The sequence below is a fragment of the Stegostoma tigrinum genome, unplaced genomic scaffold (assembly GCF_030684315.1).
Source record: "Stegostoma tigrinum isolate sSteTig4 unplaced genomic scaffold, sSteTig4.hap1 scaffold_133, whole genome shotgun sequence".
Taxonomy (NCBI): Eukaryota; Metazoa; Chordata; class Chondrichthyes; order Orectolobiformes; family Stegostomatidae; genus Stegostoma; species Stegostoma tigrinum.
The window spans coordinates 338,684-356,643 of record NW_026728080.1 but is presented as its reverse complement, the minus strand read 5'-3'; the positions used below and the strand labels follow the sequence as shown (position 1 = coordinate 356,643).

General features: G+C 46.6%; 1 long non-coding RNA gene across 3 annotated transcripts in view; it reads right to left on the bottom strand.

Moving 5' to 3' along the window:
- LOC132207720 (uncharacterized) overlaps positions 1-17,366 on the bottom strand; it is a 55,513-nt gene extending 38,147 nt beyond the window's left edge. For 2 of the 3 annotated variants that reach the window (XR_009443745.1, XR_009443746.1), the window contains exons 1-2: positions 14,999-17,366; positions 14,753-14,904 (exon numbers count right to left, since the gene is read on the bottom strand). This is a non-coding gene — a long non-coding RNA (uncharacterized LOC132207720). Of the gene's footprint in view, positions 1-14,752; positions 14,926-14,998 lie in introns of all 3 variants that reach the window. The other variant, XR_009443747.1, reaches the window with a different exon arrangement.
- Between the last annotated feature and the right edge of the window lie 594 nt (positions 17,367-17,960).

Here is a 17,960-nt window from a genome sequence, read left to right as displayed (position 1 = left end):
TTCTCCTTTATTCAGAGACAAAGGGAACTGCAGATGCTGGAGAATCCAAGATAACAAAGTGTGAAGCTGGATGAACACAGCAGGCCAATCAGCATCTCAGGAGCACAAAAGCTGACATGTTGGGCCGAGACCTTACATCAGAAAAGGGGGAGGGGGAGAGAGTTCTGAAATAAATAGCGAGAGAGGGGGAGGCGGACCGAAGATGGAGAGAAAAGAAGATAGGTGGAGAGGAGAGTATAGGTGGGAAGGTCGGGAGAGGATAGGTCAGTCCAGGGAGGACAGACAGGTCAAGGAGACGGGATGAGGTCAGTTGGTGTGAAATGGAGGTGCAGCGTGAGGTGGGAGGAGAGGATAGGTGAGAGGAAGAACAGGTTAGGGAGGCGGGACAAGCTGGGCTCGTTTTGGGATGCAGTGGCGGGAGGGGAGATTTTGAAGCTTGTGAAGTTCACATCGATACCATTGGGCTGCAGCGTTCCCAAGTGGAATATGAGTTGCTGTTCCTGCACCCTTCGGGTGGCATCATTGTGGCACTGCAGGAGGCCCATGATGGGCATGTCGTCTAAGGAATGGGAGGGGGAGCTAAAACCGTTCGCGACTGTGAGGTGCTGCTGTTTACTGCGAACCGAGCGGAGGTGTTAGCTTGCACTCACTGGAGCACTGCAGCAAGCCTGAGACAGAGATTTTGGACAGGGATCATGATGGGGCGCTCAAGTGACAGGCAATTGGAAACCTGGGGCCATTCTTACGGCCAGAAAAAAGGTGTTCTGCCAAGCGGTTGGTCAGTCTGTGTTTCGTCTCCCCAATGCAGAAGGAGACCATATGGAGAGCAGTGAATACAGTAGACTAGATTGAGTGAAGTGTGGGTAAATCGCTGCTTCCCCTGGAAGCCTTGGATAGTGAAGTGGGAGGAAGTAAATGGGCAGATGTTATGCCTTCTGTGGTGGCATGGAAAGTGCTGTTGGGTTATGGGGAGCTGTTGGGAATGGATAAGGAGTGGATTGAGGTGTCCCGATGGAATGGTCCCTGCGGAAGGCTGACAAGAGAGGGGAGGGGAATATATGCCTGGTGGTGGGATCTTGTTAGAAATCGTGGCTGATGTTCTTCTCGATGTGGATATTGATGGGTTGGTCATTGAGGACCAGGGAACCTCATCAGGGGTGAGGCCAAAGTGTAGGACATGGGTTGGACATGGCTGAGATCTCTGTCAACCACGAACGCAAGGATGCTCAGGTGAGGAAGAATGTAGACATTTCGGAAACCCTCCAGCGAAAGATGATATCATGAGTTCAAGTGGATCTGTCTGGACAGTCCTGTCTGAAGATTTTGTGATGTAAGACTCTGTTGTTTGTCATAAAGGATATGGTTGAGTGATCATATTCAAATAGAAGAGACCAAGAATGTGAGGCTGGAGAATGGGTTGAGAACCATGCCTCTAGGATTCCTCTGCATGTCTATGCTTGGCTTGGGCTACTATGGTTACCTTGTCCCAGTTTTGTATGAGAGGCGTGATTCTCCACCCATAATGCAACCAACAAGCAGATACAATTGGGCCCCCACATACAAACCCATATAGATCAAAACCAGAAGTGACAGTACTCATGGTAACAGACCGGACAGTATAAATTCCAGACAGAGTAGAGTAACATTGTTTTGTTGGAGGCTCTAGTGATGATGTCATTGATCACGGTGACGAAACGTCTGAATGAAAACAAGCCAACTCGGCGAGCAAGTCAACAACCGCAATTTGAACTATCTTGTTCAAGTGTTTCATTTTTGATCTTGAATGTTAAATCTCACTCCAACACAGGGATGGGAGATGACAGTCAACAGCTGCATTCTAACTAATTCATATCGAATCATTGTTTTGACCAGTCCAGAAACATGTAGGTTAGGCGGATTGGGAATGCTGAATTACCCACATTGCCCACATACGTGTAGGTTAGGTATATTCGCCATTGGAAATGCAGGCTGACAGGGATAGAGTAGGGAATGGGGATGGGTCTGGGTGGGATGCTCTTTGTAGGGTTGCTGTGGACTTGTGGAACTGAATGGCCTGTTTCCACACTGGGGATCCTATAAACCTAGGTTTTACTCAATTCAAGAGAGAGTGAGTTTATCAATTGCTAAACGCAAGAAGTCATAAGGCACCACAAATATGCACAAGTTAGACACAAGAAATTAGCTCAAAAAACATAAAAGTTAAGAGGGATACAGATAGTTCAGAATTTGGATTGTTTGTGAAGAATAGAAAGTGGGATGTTGTGGCCACTAAGTTGGGCGATCCCTGTAATGCTGATATGAATTCAGCAGTTAATTTTGAGATTCTTGTTGAAATTCTTTTGACCTTGTTTCCTTTTTGACATCGCCCTGGTTTGCAGAGCTCAGAGCAAAAGATTGTCTTTTCTTCTAACCTGCAGCGTAGGCCTATGAAATGGCTGTCCTAGAACTGCGACCTCCACAACTCCGTAGACCACACGAGCGTATTCGCCCAGGAATACACACACACTGACATTAAAGAACTATTGGGATAACAATACTCAGCATGGGACTGGAAAAGACAGCATGTAGAAACAGAAAACAGCTGTAAATAATGTCAAGAGGTCAAATAAAGTTATAAAGCAAAATTAATGGCTCTTTGCTTGCGTGCTCATTGTATTCAGAACAAAATCAACAAATTAAAAGCACATTTCTAGGTTGACGGGCATGATTTGAGAGCTATTACAAAGACATGGTTCTAAGGAGATCAACACTGGAGGTAAATGTGCAGGGCTACGTGACATTCAAAAAAGACAGGCAGGAGGGAAACTGACTGTAAGCGATGAAATTACTGTGAGAATAAGAAACAAATCTTCAATCAGAAGATGTAGAATCCAATTTTATTTATTTGTTAATGGGAGGAGGACATCACTAGCTACGCAGTGTTTATTGTCCATCCCTCGTTGCCCAGGGGACAGTTCAGAGTCAATCATATGGCTGTGGGTCTGCAGTCACAAGTAGGCCAGACCACGTAAAGATGGCAGTTTGCTTTCCTAAAGGACATCAGTGAAGCAGTTGGGTTTTTCTGACATTTGGCAATGATTTCATGGTCATCATTAGATTCTTCATTCATGATTTACTTTTATGTTCAATTCAAATTCCACCATCTGCTGTGCTGTGATTTGAACACAGGTCCCCAGAATGTTATCTAAGTCTCTGAATTAACAGTCCAGCAGTACCACCACTGGGCTATTTCCTCCCCAATCTTGGAACAAGAAAACCTGTAGCTGACTCCCACATGGGGAAAAACACTGAACCAGGAGCTTCTTCAAACGGGGTGATCGCCTCTCCTTACATTTTAAAATAGCTATGAACAATCAGGAACTTGTGGGGAGCTACTAAATTGGGGGAAGGAGTATTAGGTAGGAGCTGAGCAGTATTCATTGGGAGGAGCTTTTATTGAACAAGTCGACATTTGATACGCGGGAGTTATTTAAAGACCTACTGATCAGCATTCAGAACTGGCCTATTCCAGGGAAGGAGGAATGACAAGGATGGCAATCTAAGGACATACGGACATAAGAAATAAAGTAGGAGTAGGTCATCTGTCTCTTTCAGCTCACTCTGCCATTCAATGAGGTCATGGCTGATCTTTGTGCGGACTCAGCTCCACTTAGCCGCCATTCACCATAACCCTCAATTCCTTTCCTGTTCAAAGATCTATCTGTCTTGGCCTTTAAAACATTCAATCAGGGAACCTCAACTGTTTCACTGAGCAGAGAATTCCACAGATTCACAACCCTTTGGATGAAGCAGCTCATCCTCAACTCAGTCTTAAATCTGTTCACCCTTATTTTGAGGCTGTGCCCCCCAGTTGTAATTTCACCCATCAGTGGAAACAACTTCCGTGTTTCTTTCCTATCTATTTCTTTGATCATTTTAAAAGTTGCTATTAGAACACCCCTCATTCTTCGAAGTTTCAGTGAGTGCAATCCTAGTCTCCTCAATCTCTCCCCATACAGCAACATTTTCAATTCTGGAATCATTCTTGTGAAGCTCCTTTGCACCCCCTCCAGTGCCAGCACATCCTTTCTAAAGTGAGGAGACTAAAACTGTACAAACTACTCTACATCAAGCTTTACCAGCACCCTATACAACTGGAGCATCCCCTCCCGATTTTTAAACTGCATCACTCGAGCTATAAGGGACACTATTCCATTTGTTGCCTCAATTACCAGCTGCATCTGCAAACGTTCTGTGATTCATACACAAGGTTGCCCAGCTCCCTCTGCATAGCAGCATGCTACAATTTTTCACCATTTAAGTAATACTCCATTTTGCCCTAATTGCTACCAAAATGGACAGCCTCACATTTACCATCATTGCACTCCATCTGCAAGACCCTTGTCCATTCATTTAAACTTTGTGTCCATCTGCAGATTTTCATTATCCTCTTTACTCTACCACTCATTTTAGTGTTAAATGTGATCTGTGAACTGTAATAGTACATGGAACAACACAGCGCAGAACAGGCCCTTTGGCCATCCATGTTGCGCTGACCTGTGAACTAATCTAAGCCCATTCCCCTACACTATCCCATCAGCATCCATATGCTTATCCAAGGGCTGTTTAAATGCCCTTCATGTGGCTGAGTTAACTACATTGGCAGGCAGAGCATTCCACCCCCGTACCACTCTCTGAGGAAAGAACTTGCCTCTGACATCTGTCTTAAATCCATCACCCCTCAATGTGTAGCTGTGCCCCCTTGTACCAGCTGAAGTCATCATCCTCGGAAAAAGACTCTCACTGTGCACCCTATCTAATCCACTGACCATCTTGTATGTCTCTACTAAATCCCCTCTCAGCCTCCTTCTCTCCAATGAGAACACACCCAAGTTCCTCAGCCTTTCTTCATAAGACCTTCGCTCCAGACCAGGCAACATCCTGGTAAATCTCCTCTGCACCTGTTGCAACGATTCCACATCCTTCCTGTAATGGAGCGACCATGCAATATTCAAAGCGAGGCCGCACTAGCGTTTTGTAGAGTTGCAGAATGACATCACGTCTCCGCAACTCAATCCCTCTACCAATGCAACCTAAAACACCATCAGACTTCTGAACAGCACTATCAACCTGGGGGGCAGTTTTCAGGAACCTATGTACATGGACACCAAGATCCCTCTGTTCATCTCCACTACCAAGAATCTTTCTGTTGACCCGGTGTCCTGCCTTCCTATTATTCCTCCCAAAGTGAATCACCTCACATTTATCCGTATTAATCTCCATTTGCCACCTTTCGGCCCAATTTTTCAGTTTATCCAAGTCTCCCTGCAACCTGCAACATTCTTCCACAATGTCCACCACTCCATTGTCTTTAGTGTCATCTGCAAACTTACTAACCCATCCACCAATGCCTGCATCCAAGTCATTTATAAAAATGACAACAGCAGTAGTCTCAAAACAGATCCTTGAGACACACCACGAGTAATCAGACTCCAGGCTGAATATTTTCCATCAACCACCACTCATTGCCTTCTTAGTGAAAGCTAGTTTCTAATCCAAATGGCTAAATCTCCCTCAATCCCGTGCCTCTGTATTTTCTCCAATAGCCTACCATGGGGAAACTTATCAAAGGCTTTACTGAAGTCCATGTACACCACGCCAACTGCCCGACCCTCATCCACATGATTGGTCACCTTCTCAAAAAACTCAATGAAGTTTGTGAGACACGACCTGCCCTTGACAAATCCATGTTGACTATCTCCAATCACATTGTTGCTTTCGAGATGATTATAAATCCTATCTCTTATAATCCTTTCCAAAATTTTTCCTACAACAGACGCAAGGCTCACAGGTCTTTAATTGCCTGGGTCATTCTTATTGCCCCTCTTGAACAAGGGCACAACATTTGCACTTCTCCAGTCCTCTGGTACTAAACCTGTAGACAATGAGGAATCCAAGATCAAGGCCAAAGGCTCCACCACCTCCTCCCTAGCTTCCCAGACAATCCTCGGAAAAATCCCATCAGGCCCAGAGGTTTTATCTACCTTCACACGTTGTCGAATTGATAACACTTCCTCCTTACTAACCGTAACCTTTGCAATTCTAGTAGCCTCTAACTCAGTCACTTCCTCTGCAATATTCTCCTGTCGCTCAGTGAAAACAGATGAGAAATATTCATTTAGCACCTCTCCAATCTCCACAGCGTCCACACACAACTTCCCACTTCTGTCTTTGACTGGCCCTTTGCCTAGCCCAGTCATCCTCTTATTCCTCACATACCTATAGAAAGCTTTAGGGCTCTCCTTTATTTACCTGCCAATGTCTGCTCATGTACCTTCCTTGCTCTTCTTAACTCTCTCTTTAAATCCTCCCTAGCTAATCTGTAGCTCTCCATCACCTCATCTGAACCATCTGGTCTCATCGTCACATCAGCCTCCCTCTTCTGCTGAACAAGAGATACAATTTTTTTAGTAAACCACGGTTCCCTTAGCTGATCGCTTCCTCCCTGCCTGACAGGGACGTACCTCTCAAGGACACGCAATATCTGTTCCTTAAACCGGCTCCACAATTCAATTGTCCCCATCCCCTGCATTTTGCTAACCCATTCTATGCCTCCTAAGTCTTGCCTAATTGCACTACAAGGGAGGAATGGAGAAGCAGACAGTGAAGGGGACTATCAGAGATTACAACAGAACAGAGATAGACTGGAGAGTTGGGCAGATAAATGGCAGATGGAGTTCAATCCAGGCAAATGCGAGGTGATGCATTTTGGAAGATCAAATTCAAGGGCAAACGAAACAGTAAATGGAAAAGTTTTGGGGGAAATTGATGAACAGAGAGATCTGGGTGTTCAGGTCCATTGTTCCCTGAAAGTGACAATGCAGGTCAATAGGGTGGTCAAGGCGGCATATGGCATGCTTTCCTTCATTGGACAGGGTATTGAGTACAAGAGTTGGCAGGTCATGTTGCAGTTGTATAGGACTGTGGTTCGGCCACATTTAGAGTACTGTGTCCATTACCAAAAGGACGTGGACGAGAGGAGGAAAATTTAGGGGAGATATGCATGGCAAGTTCTTTACACAGAGGTTGGTGGGCACCTGCCAGCAGAGGTGGGCGACGCAGACACATTAGCATCTTTTAAGATATATTTGGACAGGTACACGGACGGGCAGGGAGCAAATGGACACAGACCGTGAGAAAATAGGTGACTGGTCAGACAGAGGATCTTGGTCGGCGCAGGCTTGGAGGGCTGAAGAGCCTGTTCCTGTGCTGTAATTTTCTTTGTTGTTTTGACTGACTGGAGTGAGGGAGGGAGGGTGCGACGGCTGGAGCGAGGGACGAATGGATGGCTGGAGGGACCGAGCGAGGGAGGAATGGATGGCTGGAGGGAGGGAGCGAGGACTGACAGGAGGAAGGAATGGATGAATGGAGGGAGGGAGCAGGAGGACGGGGCGGGGGGTAGGAGGAGGGGGTTGGGGGGAAGGAGGAGGGGCGGGTAGGGAAGGGAGGAGGGGGCGGGGAGAGGGGAGGGGAGGAGAGGGGGTGGGTTCGGTGCCAGGCAGCTGTTCAGGCAGGTACCAGAGATAGTGGGAACTGCAGATGCTGGAGAATCCAAGATCTTGGCCTGCTGTGTTCATCCAGCCTCACATTTTAGTGTTCAGGCAGGTAGCTGTGCCCAGGAGCCGGGCGAAGAGGCCTTCTCCCACCTCGGATCCCCGCTCCCGGCCAAGGCGGCGCAGGGCCGAGCCACTGAGCAGTGAGCGCTCCAGCAGCCTGGATGCCTGCTCCTCGCCCAGTGGTCATGCCGGAGGCTGTAGGGGTCCGGGATCGTGGTACGCTGATCCCGATGCAGAACAGCTGGGTCCTCAGTCCCCTCCCGGGAAAAGGGTTCCAGACAGCGGACTCGTCACCGAGGCAGAGGGGGGGGGAAGGCGTGAGTAGGAACAGGAGAGGAAGGGGATTGACTGAGAGGGAGAAAGAGACAGACTGTGTGTGTGAGAGAGAGAATTAGAAATGCAGTCTGATTGCGGATGGGTTGGGTTTAAACAGATTTTTAAACTTTTAAAAAAAAACTCAATGCTCCCTGCTGAGCGGGTGGAGATGCACGGACAGATAAACACACGGCGAGAGGAAGAGAGACACAGAGAAAGACAGAGCGCCGGGGGCGGGGGCAGGGGAGAGGGAGAAGTTCACAGGGAGAGACGGAGAGACAGGGGAGAGAGAACGGCAGAGCACACACAGAGGGAGGCAGAGACAAGACGAGAGACAGAGAGGAGCGCGCGCACACACACACACACACACACACACACACACACAAAGAGACAGAGTGAAAGAGAAAGAAAGAGAGACAGAAGTGCACAGCGAGGTGGCAGAGACAAGACAACAGAGAGAGAGAGAGACGTAGACACAGAGTGAGGCACACACAGAGAGATGGAGAGACAGAGATTGTGGGTGTGACGAGGGGTGGGTTTTTGAGAAAATGGGAGGGGGGAGCGAGGGCGAGAGAGAGAGACACAAAGAGACAAAGACAGAGTCGTAGAGTTGTGCAGCAGGGAAACAGACCCTTCAGTCCAACTCCTCCATGCCAACCAGATATCGTAAATGACTAGTTCCATTTGCCAGCATGTTGCCCATATCCCTCCAGACCCTTCCTATTCATGTGTCCATGCAGGTGACTTTTAAATACTGTGATTATAATAGCCTCTGGCACTCCTCTGGCAGTTCATTCCATACACAAACTATACTAGGGAGAACACACTGGCTCCAAATCCATCTACCATCCTCGGAGAAAAAGAACAGGAAATAACATGACCAACACAAGGAAACCTAAACACTTGAATAGAAAGCGGGACCGAACACCAGCGCTTCACTGGAGGCTCACTGATGATTTTGCCTGGAATGGTGACGAATCATCTGAAAACTAACCTTCCAGCTCAGTGAGCAATCTTACATCCAAAACCTCAACCCTGAGCTAAAAATCTTCTCAAAACTCGATAATACTTTGCCACTTGATTGACAGATGCATCCTATTTTCTTTTAAAAATGAACTTTTTTTGTTCGATGTATGACTGACTGACCAGTGTTTATTGTCCTTCCTTAACTGAGGCTTGGGAACTCTGCAGCCCAATGGTATCAATGTGGACTTCACAAGCTTCAAAATCTCCCCTCCCACCACTGCATCCCAAAACCAGCCCAGCTCGTCCCCACGTTCCTAATCTGCTCTTCCTCTCCCCGATCCCCTCCTCCCAGCTCAAGCCAAACCCCCATTCCTGACCGACTAACCGCTTCCCGCCCCCTTGACCTGTCTGTCCTCCCCAGACTGACCTCTCCCCACCTACACTCACCTCGAGTGGCTTCATGTCCGACCCTTTAACTTAAGACCATAAGATATGAGTGTAAGTCGGGCCATTCGACCCATCAAGTCCACTCCGCCATTTAAATCATGGCTCATGGGCATTTCAACTCCACTTCACTGCACGCTCCCCGTCGCCCTTGATTCCTGTGAGATCAAGAATTTGTTGATCTCTGCCTTGAAGGCATCCAACGTCCCGGCCCCCACTGCACTCCGTGGCAATGAATTTCACAAGCCCGCCACTCTCCGTCTTAAGAAAAGTCGTCTCATTTCCGTTTTAAATTTACCCCCTCTAATTTTAAGGCTGTGCCCACGGGTCCTAGTCTCCTGGCCTAACAGAAACAACTTCCTAGTGTCCACCCCTTCTAAGCCACACATTATCTCGTAAGTTTCTATTAGATCTCCCCTCAACCTTCTCAGCTCTAATGAGTACAATCCCAGGATCCTTAGCCGTTCATCGTATGTCAAACCTACCATTCCAGGGATCATCCGTGTGAATCTCCGCTGGACACGCTCCAGGGCCAGTATGTCCTTTCTGAGGTGTGGGGCCCAACATTGGACACGGTATTCTCAATGGGGCCTAACTAGACCTTTATAAAGCCTCAGAAGCACATCACTGCTTCTATATTCCAACCCTCTTGAGATAAACAACAACATTACATTCGCTTTCTTAATCATGGACTCGACCTGCAAGTTAACTTTTCGAGAATCCTGGACCAAGAATTCCAGATCCCTTTGTACTTCTGTTTTACGAATTTTCTCACCATTTAGAAAATATTCCATGCCTGTATTCTTTTTACCAAAGTGAAAAACCTCACATTTACTCACATTGAATTTCATCAGCCATTTCCTGGAGCACTCTCCTAAACTGTCTAAATCTTACTGCCGCCTCTCCACCTCCTCAGTACTACCTGCCTGTCTACCTATCTTCGTATCATCGGAAAACTTCGCCAGAATGCCCCCAGTCCCTTCATCCAGATCATTAACATATAAGGTGAACAGCAGCGGCCCGACCACTGAACCCTGCGGGACACCAATCGTCACTGGTTGCCATTCTGAAAAAGAGCCCTTAATCCCAACTCTCTGCCTTCTGTCAGACAGCCAATCCTCAATCCAGGCCAGTATCTCACCTCGAACACCATGGGCCCTCACGTTGCTCAGCAGCCTCCTGAGACACCTTATCAAAGGCCTGTTGGAAGTCTTGATAGATAACATCCGCTGGGTTTCCCTGGTCTAACATACCTGTTACCTCTTCAAAGAATCCTAACAGGTTTTTCAGGCACGACCTCCCCTGACTAAATCCATGCTGACTTGTTCTAATTTGACCCTGCACTTCCAGGAATTTCGAAATCTCATCCTTGACAATGATTCAAGAATTTTAATCAACTACCGAGGTCAAGCTAATCGGCCTGTAATTTTCCATCTTTTGCCTTGATCCTTTCTTAAACAAGGGAGTTACAACAGCAATTTTCCAATCATAGAACATAGAACATAGAACAGTACAGCACAGAACAGGCCCTTCAGCCCACAATGTTGTGCCGACCATTGATCCTCATGTATGCACCCTCAAATTTCTGTGACCATATACATGTCCAGCAGTCTCTTAAATGACCCCAATGACCTTGCTTCCACAACTGCTGCTGGCAACGCATTCCATGCTCTCACAACTCTCTGCGTAAAGAACCTGCCTCTGACATCCCCTCGATACTTTCCACCAACCAGCTTAAAACTATGACCCCTCGTGCTAGCCATTTCTGCCCTGGGAAATAGTCTCTGGCTATCAACTCTATCTATGCCTCTCATTATCTTGTATACCTCAATTAGGTCCCCTCTCCTCCCCCTTTTCTCCAATGAAAAGAGACCGAGCTCAGTCAACCTCTCTTCATAAGATAAGCCCTCCAGTCCAGGCAGCATCCTCGTAAACCTCCTCTGAACCCTCTCCAAAGCATCCACATCTTTCCTATAATAGGGCGCCCAGAACTGGACGCAGTATTCCAAGTGCGGTCTAACCAAAGTTTTATAGAGCTGCAACAAGATCTCACGACTCTTAAACTCAATCCCCCTGTTAATGAAAGCCAAAACACCATATGCTTTCTTAACAACCCTGTCCACTTGGGTGGCCATTTTAAGGGATCTATGTATCTGCACACCAAGATCCCTCTGTTCCTCCAAGCTGCCAAGAATCCTATCCTTAATCCTGTACTCAGCTTTCAAATTCGACCTTCCAAAATGCATCACCTCGCATTTATCCAGGTTGAACTCCATCTGCCACCTCTCAGCCCATCTCTGCGTCCTGTCAATGTCCCGCTGCAGCCTACAACAGCCCTCTACACTGTCAACGACACCTCCGACCTTTGTGTCGTCTGCAAACTTGCTGACCCATCCTTCAATTCCCTCGTCCAAGTCATTAATTAAAATTACAAACAGTAGAGGCCCAAGGACAGAGCCCTGTGGAACTCCACTCACCACTGACTTCCAGGCAGAATATTTTCCTTCTACTACCACTCGCTGTCTTCTGTTGGCCAGCCAATTCTGTATCCAAGCAGCTAAGTTCCCCTGTATCCCATTCCTCCTGACCTTCTGAATGAGCCTACCATGGGGAACCTTATCAAATGCCTTACTGAAGTCCATATACACCACATTCACAGCTCGACCCTCATCAACTTTTCTAGTCACATCCTCAAAAAACTCGATAAGGTTTGTAAGGCATGACCTACCCCTCACAAAGCCGTGTTGACTGTATTTGATCAAGCCATGCTCTTCCAGATGGTCATAAATCTTATCCCTCAGAATCCTTTCTAACACCTTGCAGACGACAGACGTGAGACTTACCGGTCTATAATTGCCGGGGATTTCCCTATTTCCTTTCTTGAAGAGAGGAATTACATTTGCCTCTCTCCAGTCCTCAGGTACGACTCCAGTGGAGAGCGAGGATGCAAAGATCTTCGCAAGTGGCGAAGCAATTGCATTTCTCGCTTCCCAAAGCAGCCGAGGACAAATCTGATCCGGGCCTGGCGACTTGTCAATCTTAATGTTTGACAAAATTTTCAGCACATCAGCTTCGTATATCTCTATCCATTCCAGCATGCACACCTGCTCTTCAAAGGTTTCATTCACTACAAAGTTCGTTTCTTTCGTAAAGACAGAAGCAAAAAACTCATTTAGGGCTTCCCCTACCTCCTCAGGCTCCACACACAAGTTCCCTATGCTATCCCTGATCGGCCCTACTCTTTCTTTGACCATTCTCTTATTCCTCACGTAAGTGTAAAATGCCTTTGTGTTTTCCCAGATTCCTTCTGCCAAGCCTTTCTCGTGCCCCCTCCTGGCTCTCGTCAGACCATTTTTGAGCTCCTTCCTTGCCTGCATGTAATCCTCTCTAGCTGAACTTGACCCTAGCTTCCTCCACCTTATGTAAGCTACCTTCTTCCTTTTCACTAGAAGCTCCACCGCTCTCGTCATCCAAGGTTCCTTAATCTTACCCCTTCTTGCCTGTCTCAGAGGGACATATTTACTCATCACTCCCAACAACTGTTCCTTAAACCGTCTCCACATGTCGATAGTTCCCTTACCATGGAACAACTGCTCCCAGTCCATGCTTCCTAACTCATGTCTAATCGCATCATAGTTTCCTCTTCCCCAATTAAATATCCTCCCATTTTGCCTAATCCTCTCCTTCTCCATAGCTATGTAGAACGTGAGGCAGTTATGGTCACTATCACCAAAATGCTCTCCCACCACAAGATCTGATACCTGCCCCGGCTCGTTTCCGAGCACCAAGTCTAGAATGGCCTCTCCCCTCGTCGGCCTGTCAACGTACTGCGTTAGGAAACCCTCCTGAACACACCTTACAAAAACAGCTCCATTCAAATCTTCTGCTCGAAGGAGGTTCCAATCAATATTAGGAAAGTTAAAGTCACCCATTACAACAACCCTACTGCGTGCACACTTTTCCAAAATCTGTCGACCTATGCTTTCTTCAATCTCCCTGCTGCTATTGGGGGGCCTGTAGTAAACCCCTAACGAGGTGACTACTCCCTTGCTGTTCCTAATTTCCACCCATACTGACTCAGTAGGCAGATCTTCCTCGACAAAGGAAGCTTCTGTAGCTGTGATACCCTCTCTGATTAGTAGTGCTACACCCCCTCCTCTTTTTCCCCCCCTCCCTATTCTTTTTAAATGTTCTAAACCCTGGAAGATCCAGCAACCATTCCTGCCCATGAGAAACCCATGTCTCTGTTATGGCCACAACATCATAGCACCAGGTACTGATCCATGCTCTAAGTTCATCACTTTTATTCCTGATACTCCTTGCATTAAAGCAAACACACTTTAACTGATCCCTTGGTTCCTTCCCAGGAAAATCCTTCCCACTAGCTGGTCTACCTCTTGCTACTGCCTCACCTGCATCAAGGCTCACCTCTGGTATACAGCTCAGGTTCCCACCCCCCTGCCATACTAGTTTAAACCCTCTCGAACTACTCGAGCAAACCTTCCACCCAGGACATTGGTCCCCTTCCAGTTCAGATGCAACCCGTCCTTCTCGTACAGGTCCCACCTCCCCCAGAAGGCATCCCAATTATCAACATATCTGAAGCCCTCCCTCCTACACCAGCTGCGAAGCCACGTGTTCAGCTGCGCCCGCTCCCTGTTCCTCACCTCGCTATCTCGTGGCACCGGTAGTAAACCAGAGAACACTACTCTGTTCGTCCTGCTCTGCAGCTTCCATCCTAACTCCCTGAAATCACTTTTTATATCCTCAAACCTATTTCTGGCTATATCATTTGTGCCAATATCTAACACGATTTCTGGCTGTTCGCCCTCCCCTTTTAGAACTTTATACACCCGATCGGAGACGTCCCGGACCCTGGCACCAGGGAGGCAACATACCTTCCGGGAATCCCGATCTTGCCCACAAAATCTCCTGTCGATTCCCCTAACTATCGAGTCCCCTACCACGAGTACTTTTCTATTCTGCCCCCTTCCTTTCTTTGCCACAGTGTCAGGCTCAGTGCCAGAGAACTGACCACTATGGCTTTCCTCTGGTAGGTCATCCCCCCCAGCAGTATCCAAAACGGTATACTTATTGCTGAGGGGAATGCCCACAGGGGATCTCTGCACTGTCTGTCTGTCCCCTTTCCTCCCCCTAACTGTAACCCATCTATCCTCGTCCTGAGCCTTAGGAGTGACCAACTCCCGGTAACTCCTCTCAATTACCCCCTCTGCCTCCCGAATGATCCGTAGTTCATCCAGCTCCAGCTCCATTTCCCTAACACGCCTTGCTGATATATATGGTCACTGCTTTCCTTCCCGGCTGCCCCTCTGGTCCTCGTCACTTCCTCTGCTGCTCCCGCTCCTTCTCTGAAAGAGGAAAAACACCGCTGCCCGCTACCGGTAAGTAATTTTAAAAATAAACTGCTTTACCTTAGCTGCAGTCTTCCGGGTCCGTCTTGCCTCCGCTGCTGCTCGCACTCAAAATGGCCGTTGGCGTCGAAGGCTGATATATATGGTCACTGCTTTCCTTCCCGGCTGCCCCTCTGGTCCTCGTCACTTCCTCTGCTGCTCCCACTCCTTCTCTGAAAGAGGAAAAAACACCACTGCCCGCTACCGGTAAGTAATTTTAAAAATAAACTGCTTTACCTTAGCTGCAGTCTTCCGGGTCCGTCTTACCTCCGCTGCTGCTCGCACTCAAAATGGCCGTTGGCGTCGAAGGGTGAGTATTTATACTCACTGCTTTCCTTCCGGGCTGCCCCTCTGGTCCTCGTCACTTCCTCCGCTGCTCCCGCTCCTTCTCTGAAAGAGGAAAAAACACCACTGCCCGCTACCGGTAAGTAATTTTAAAAATAAACTGCTTTACCTTAGCTGCAGTCTTCCGGGTCCGTCTTGCCTCCGCTGCTGCTCGCACTCAAAAAAAAACTACAGTGACTTTTGAAAGATCATAGCCAAAGCCTCTGCTATTTCCTCAGCCACCTTCCTCAGAACTCTAGGATATAGCCCATTGGGGCCAGGAGATTTATCAATTTTTAGACCTTTTAGCTCTTTTAGCACTTGCTCTTTTGTAATTCCTACCATCCTCAGCTCTGCCCCCTGGCTCTCCCTAATTGTTGGCATATTACTCATGTCTTCCACTGTGAAGACTGACGCAAAGTACTTATTAAGTTCTTCAGCTACTTCCTTATCTCCCACCACTTGCCTTCCAGCATCAATTTGGAGTGGCCCAGTGTCTACCTTTGCCTCACGTTTGTTTCTTATGTATTGAAAGAAGCCGTTACTATGATTTCTGATATGACTAGCTAGCTTACCTTCATATTTGATCCTCTCCTTCCTTATTGCTTGTCTGTCTCCTCTGCACCTATCTTCCCCTCTATCCATCTTCAATCTGCCTTCCCCTCTCCCTATTTCTTTCAGAGCCCTCTCCTCCTCCCTCTTTTCTGATGAAGGGTCTAGGCCCGAAACGTCAGCTTTTGTGCTCCTGAGATACTGCTTGGCCTGCTGTGTTCACCCAGCTCCACACTTTGTAATCTTGGATTCTCCAGCATCTGCAGTTCCCATTATCTCTGATGCCAATTGTTTTTATTTTGTGGACAGCTGCTATCAATAGCAAACCAAACAAAAGCTTCATTTGTCATTGTCAAAATTGGTAATAGCCCACGAGCTGCAGAGTGAACAAAAAAAAGTTACCCATTTGCTTGTGACTCTCAGATGGATTTCTTTCCGATTTATTTATTCTTTAATGAGACATAGCTGTTGCTGATTGTCCAGCACAAATTGACTTCTTGAACAGCTTCATGTTGCTGTACACAGACCCACAATGCTGTTCCAAAAGAGATTACTAATATTGACTCAGGAACAATCATTCATTTCCAAATAAGTTTGAGAGTAGCTTGGAGGTGATTTTTACTGGGATTAGTGCTACCATGTCTGATGTCCTTGACCTTGAAGATGAGTTTTCTAAGTCTGGAAAGGCGGGTGTAAGAATAGTTGGAAAAAAATGTGGCAGTGCATCTTGTATATGGACACATTATTGTGTCTTGGAGTTGGTTGTGGAGAGAATGGATACGGTGCCAATCAAGGGGCTGCTTTGGTCTAGACTCAAGATCGTTTCCAGTGTTGTTGGATCTGCACCATCATTGACACACTTCTGACTTGAGAATTGGAGGGCGGCTGCAGGCTTCGGAGTCAGGAGTTTCTACATCAAATCGCAGAGTCGTTTTGCTTTGTTCCTTTGTCTGTTAGTCTGTGGTCCCAAGTGATATCTAAAACCAAGCTCTTGTGAGCTTGTTATTCTAAACTTAAAATTTATGTTGAATATCAGATGGAATTTGTTTTATTGACTCCATTCTGCAATCATGTCGATCTGAAAATGTTAACTGCATTAATTAATACTAAGCAGAAACAGACTTTGTAGTAAATGGTTTGACGATTTTCTGTGTCTGGAACATCCCTCTTCCTTCTCGAACGAAGATCGTACCAACCTATGGTACCAAACTGCGGGTCAAACGGACGGGGCTCATAATCTTTAAATTCCTCATCAAAATTAGTGTAATCGTATGGTTCTGTGCAATAAAAGAGAAAGAATAAACAGGTTCCCACAATTTTGCTGATGTTTATGAACAGAATGCACAAATTCAAAAGTTTGCGCTGGCATGTCTGCTTCCTCCAGCCTGTTTAAACTGCTCCATTCAATGTGAAATTTGTGATAAGTTTTAGCACACAGGTCTGTTTCATCTGTGCCACCGCCTTCAGAGTGTATTCAATTCTAATAGACATACATGCTTTCCCCCTTTTCCAGTAATACATTTCTTGAAGAGTTCAATGATATTTGGATTTTAAATCTTATCCTCATATTCTTTAGATTCTCAATCATCACTGAATCTGATGTCACCGCCATTCCATCCAGTGTCAAACAGGAGTCAACTGGCATATCCAAATTTTAATTTGAGTTTAGTGCTACACAAATATATTACTTTTTTAAAAATTATATTCAAGTCAACATTAACATTTCATTCCCTGACACCGGGTGAACTTACTTTTAAACTCCAATTTTTCTTCAGTATTAACAGAGAGGTGAGCCTTTTTGCAAGCGCCAAAAGTCTCCACCAGTTTATGCTAAAGCTTGAGGAACTGTAAGTTTCACAAATATGTTCCTATTAAACACTAATTCCTATTGAAGCAGTATTCAGCTACACTTGTTTAACTAGACAGCAGAAATGGTCAAGATTTTAAAAGCGATTAAGTACTTTGAAGAGGAGTCACTCTTTGAATTAAATTCCATGTTGGTGTGTGTGAGTCCATAGGTTCCTCACTCTCAATGAACCATTCAAACTGACATGCAATTACTGAAACACACAGACAAAAAAAAACATGAATGTTAACGGTCACTAGGATTTTGAGAGTGATTTGGAACTTGTATTCAATACCTTCTGGGGTAAATCTGTTCCAATCTGGATAGTACTCATTTATCACCATCCCACCTACCTTCCCCAGCACCTCCTCCCTCTCCACACTATTTGTTTCTGAGCTCCCGTCCACCCTCCATTTTGGAGGAAGGGTCCTGACCCAAAACATCAACTTTCTTGAGCCTCTGATGCTGCCTGCTTTCCCCCAGCTCCACAATGTGTGATCTCAGACA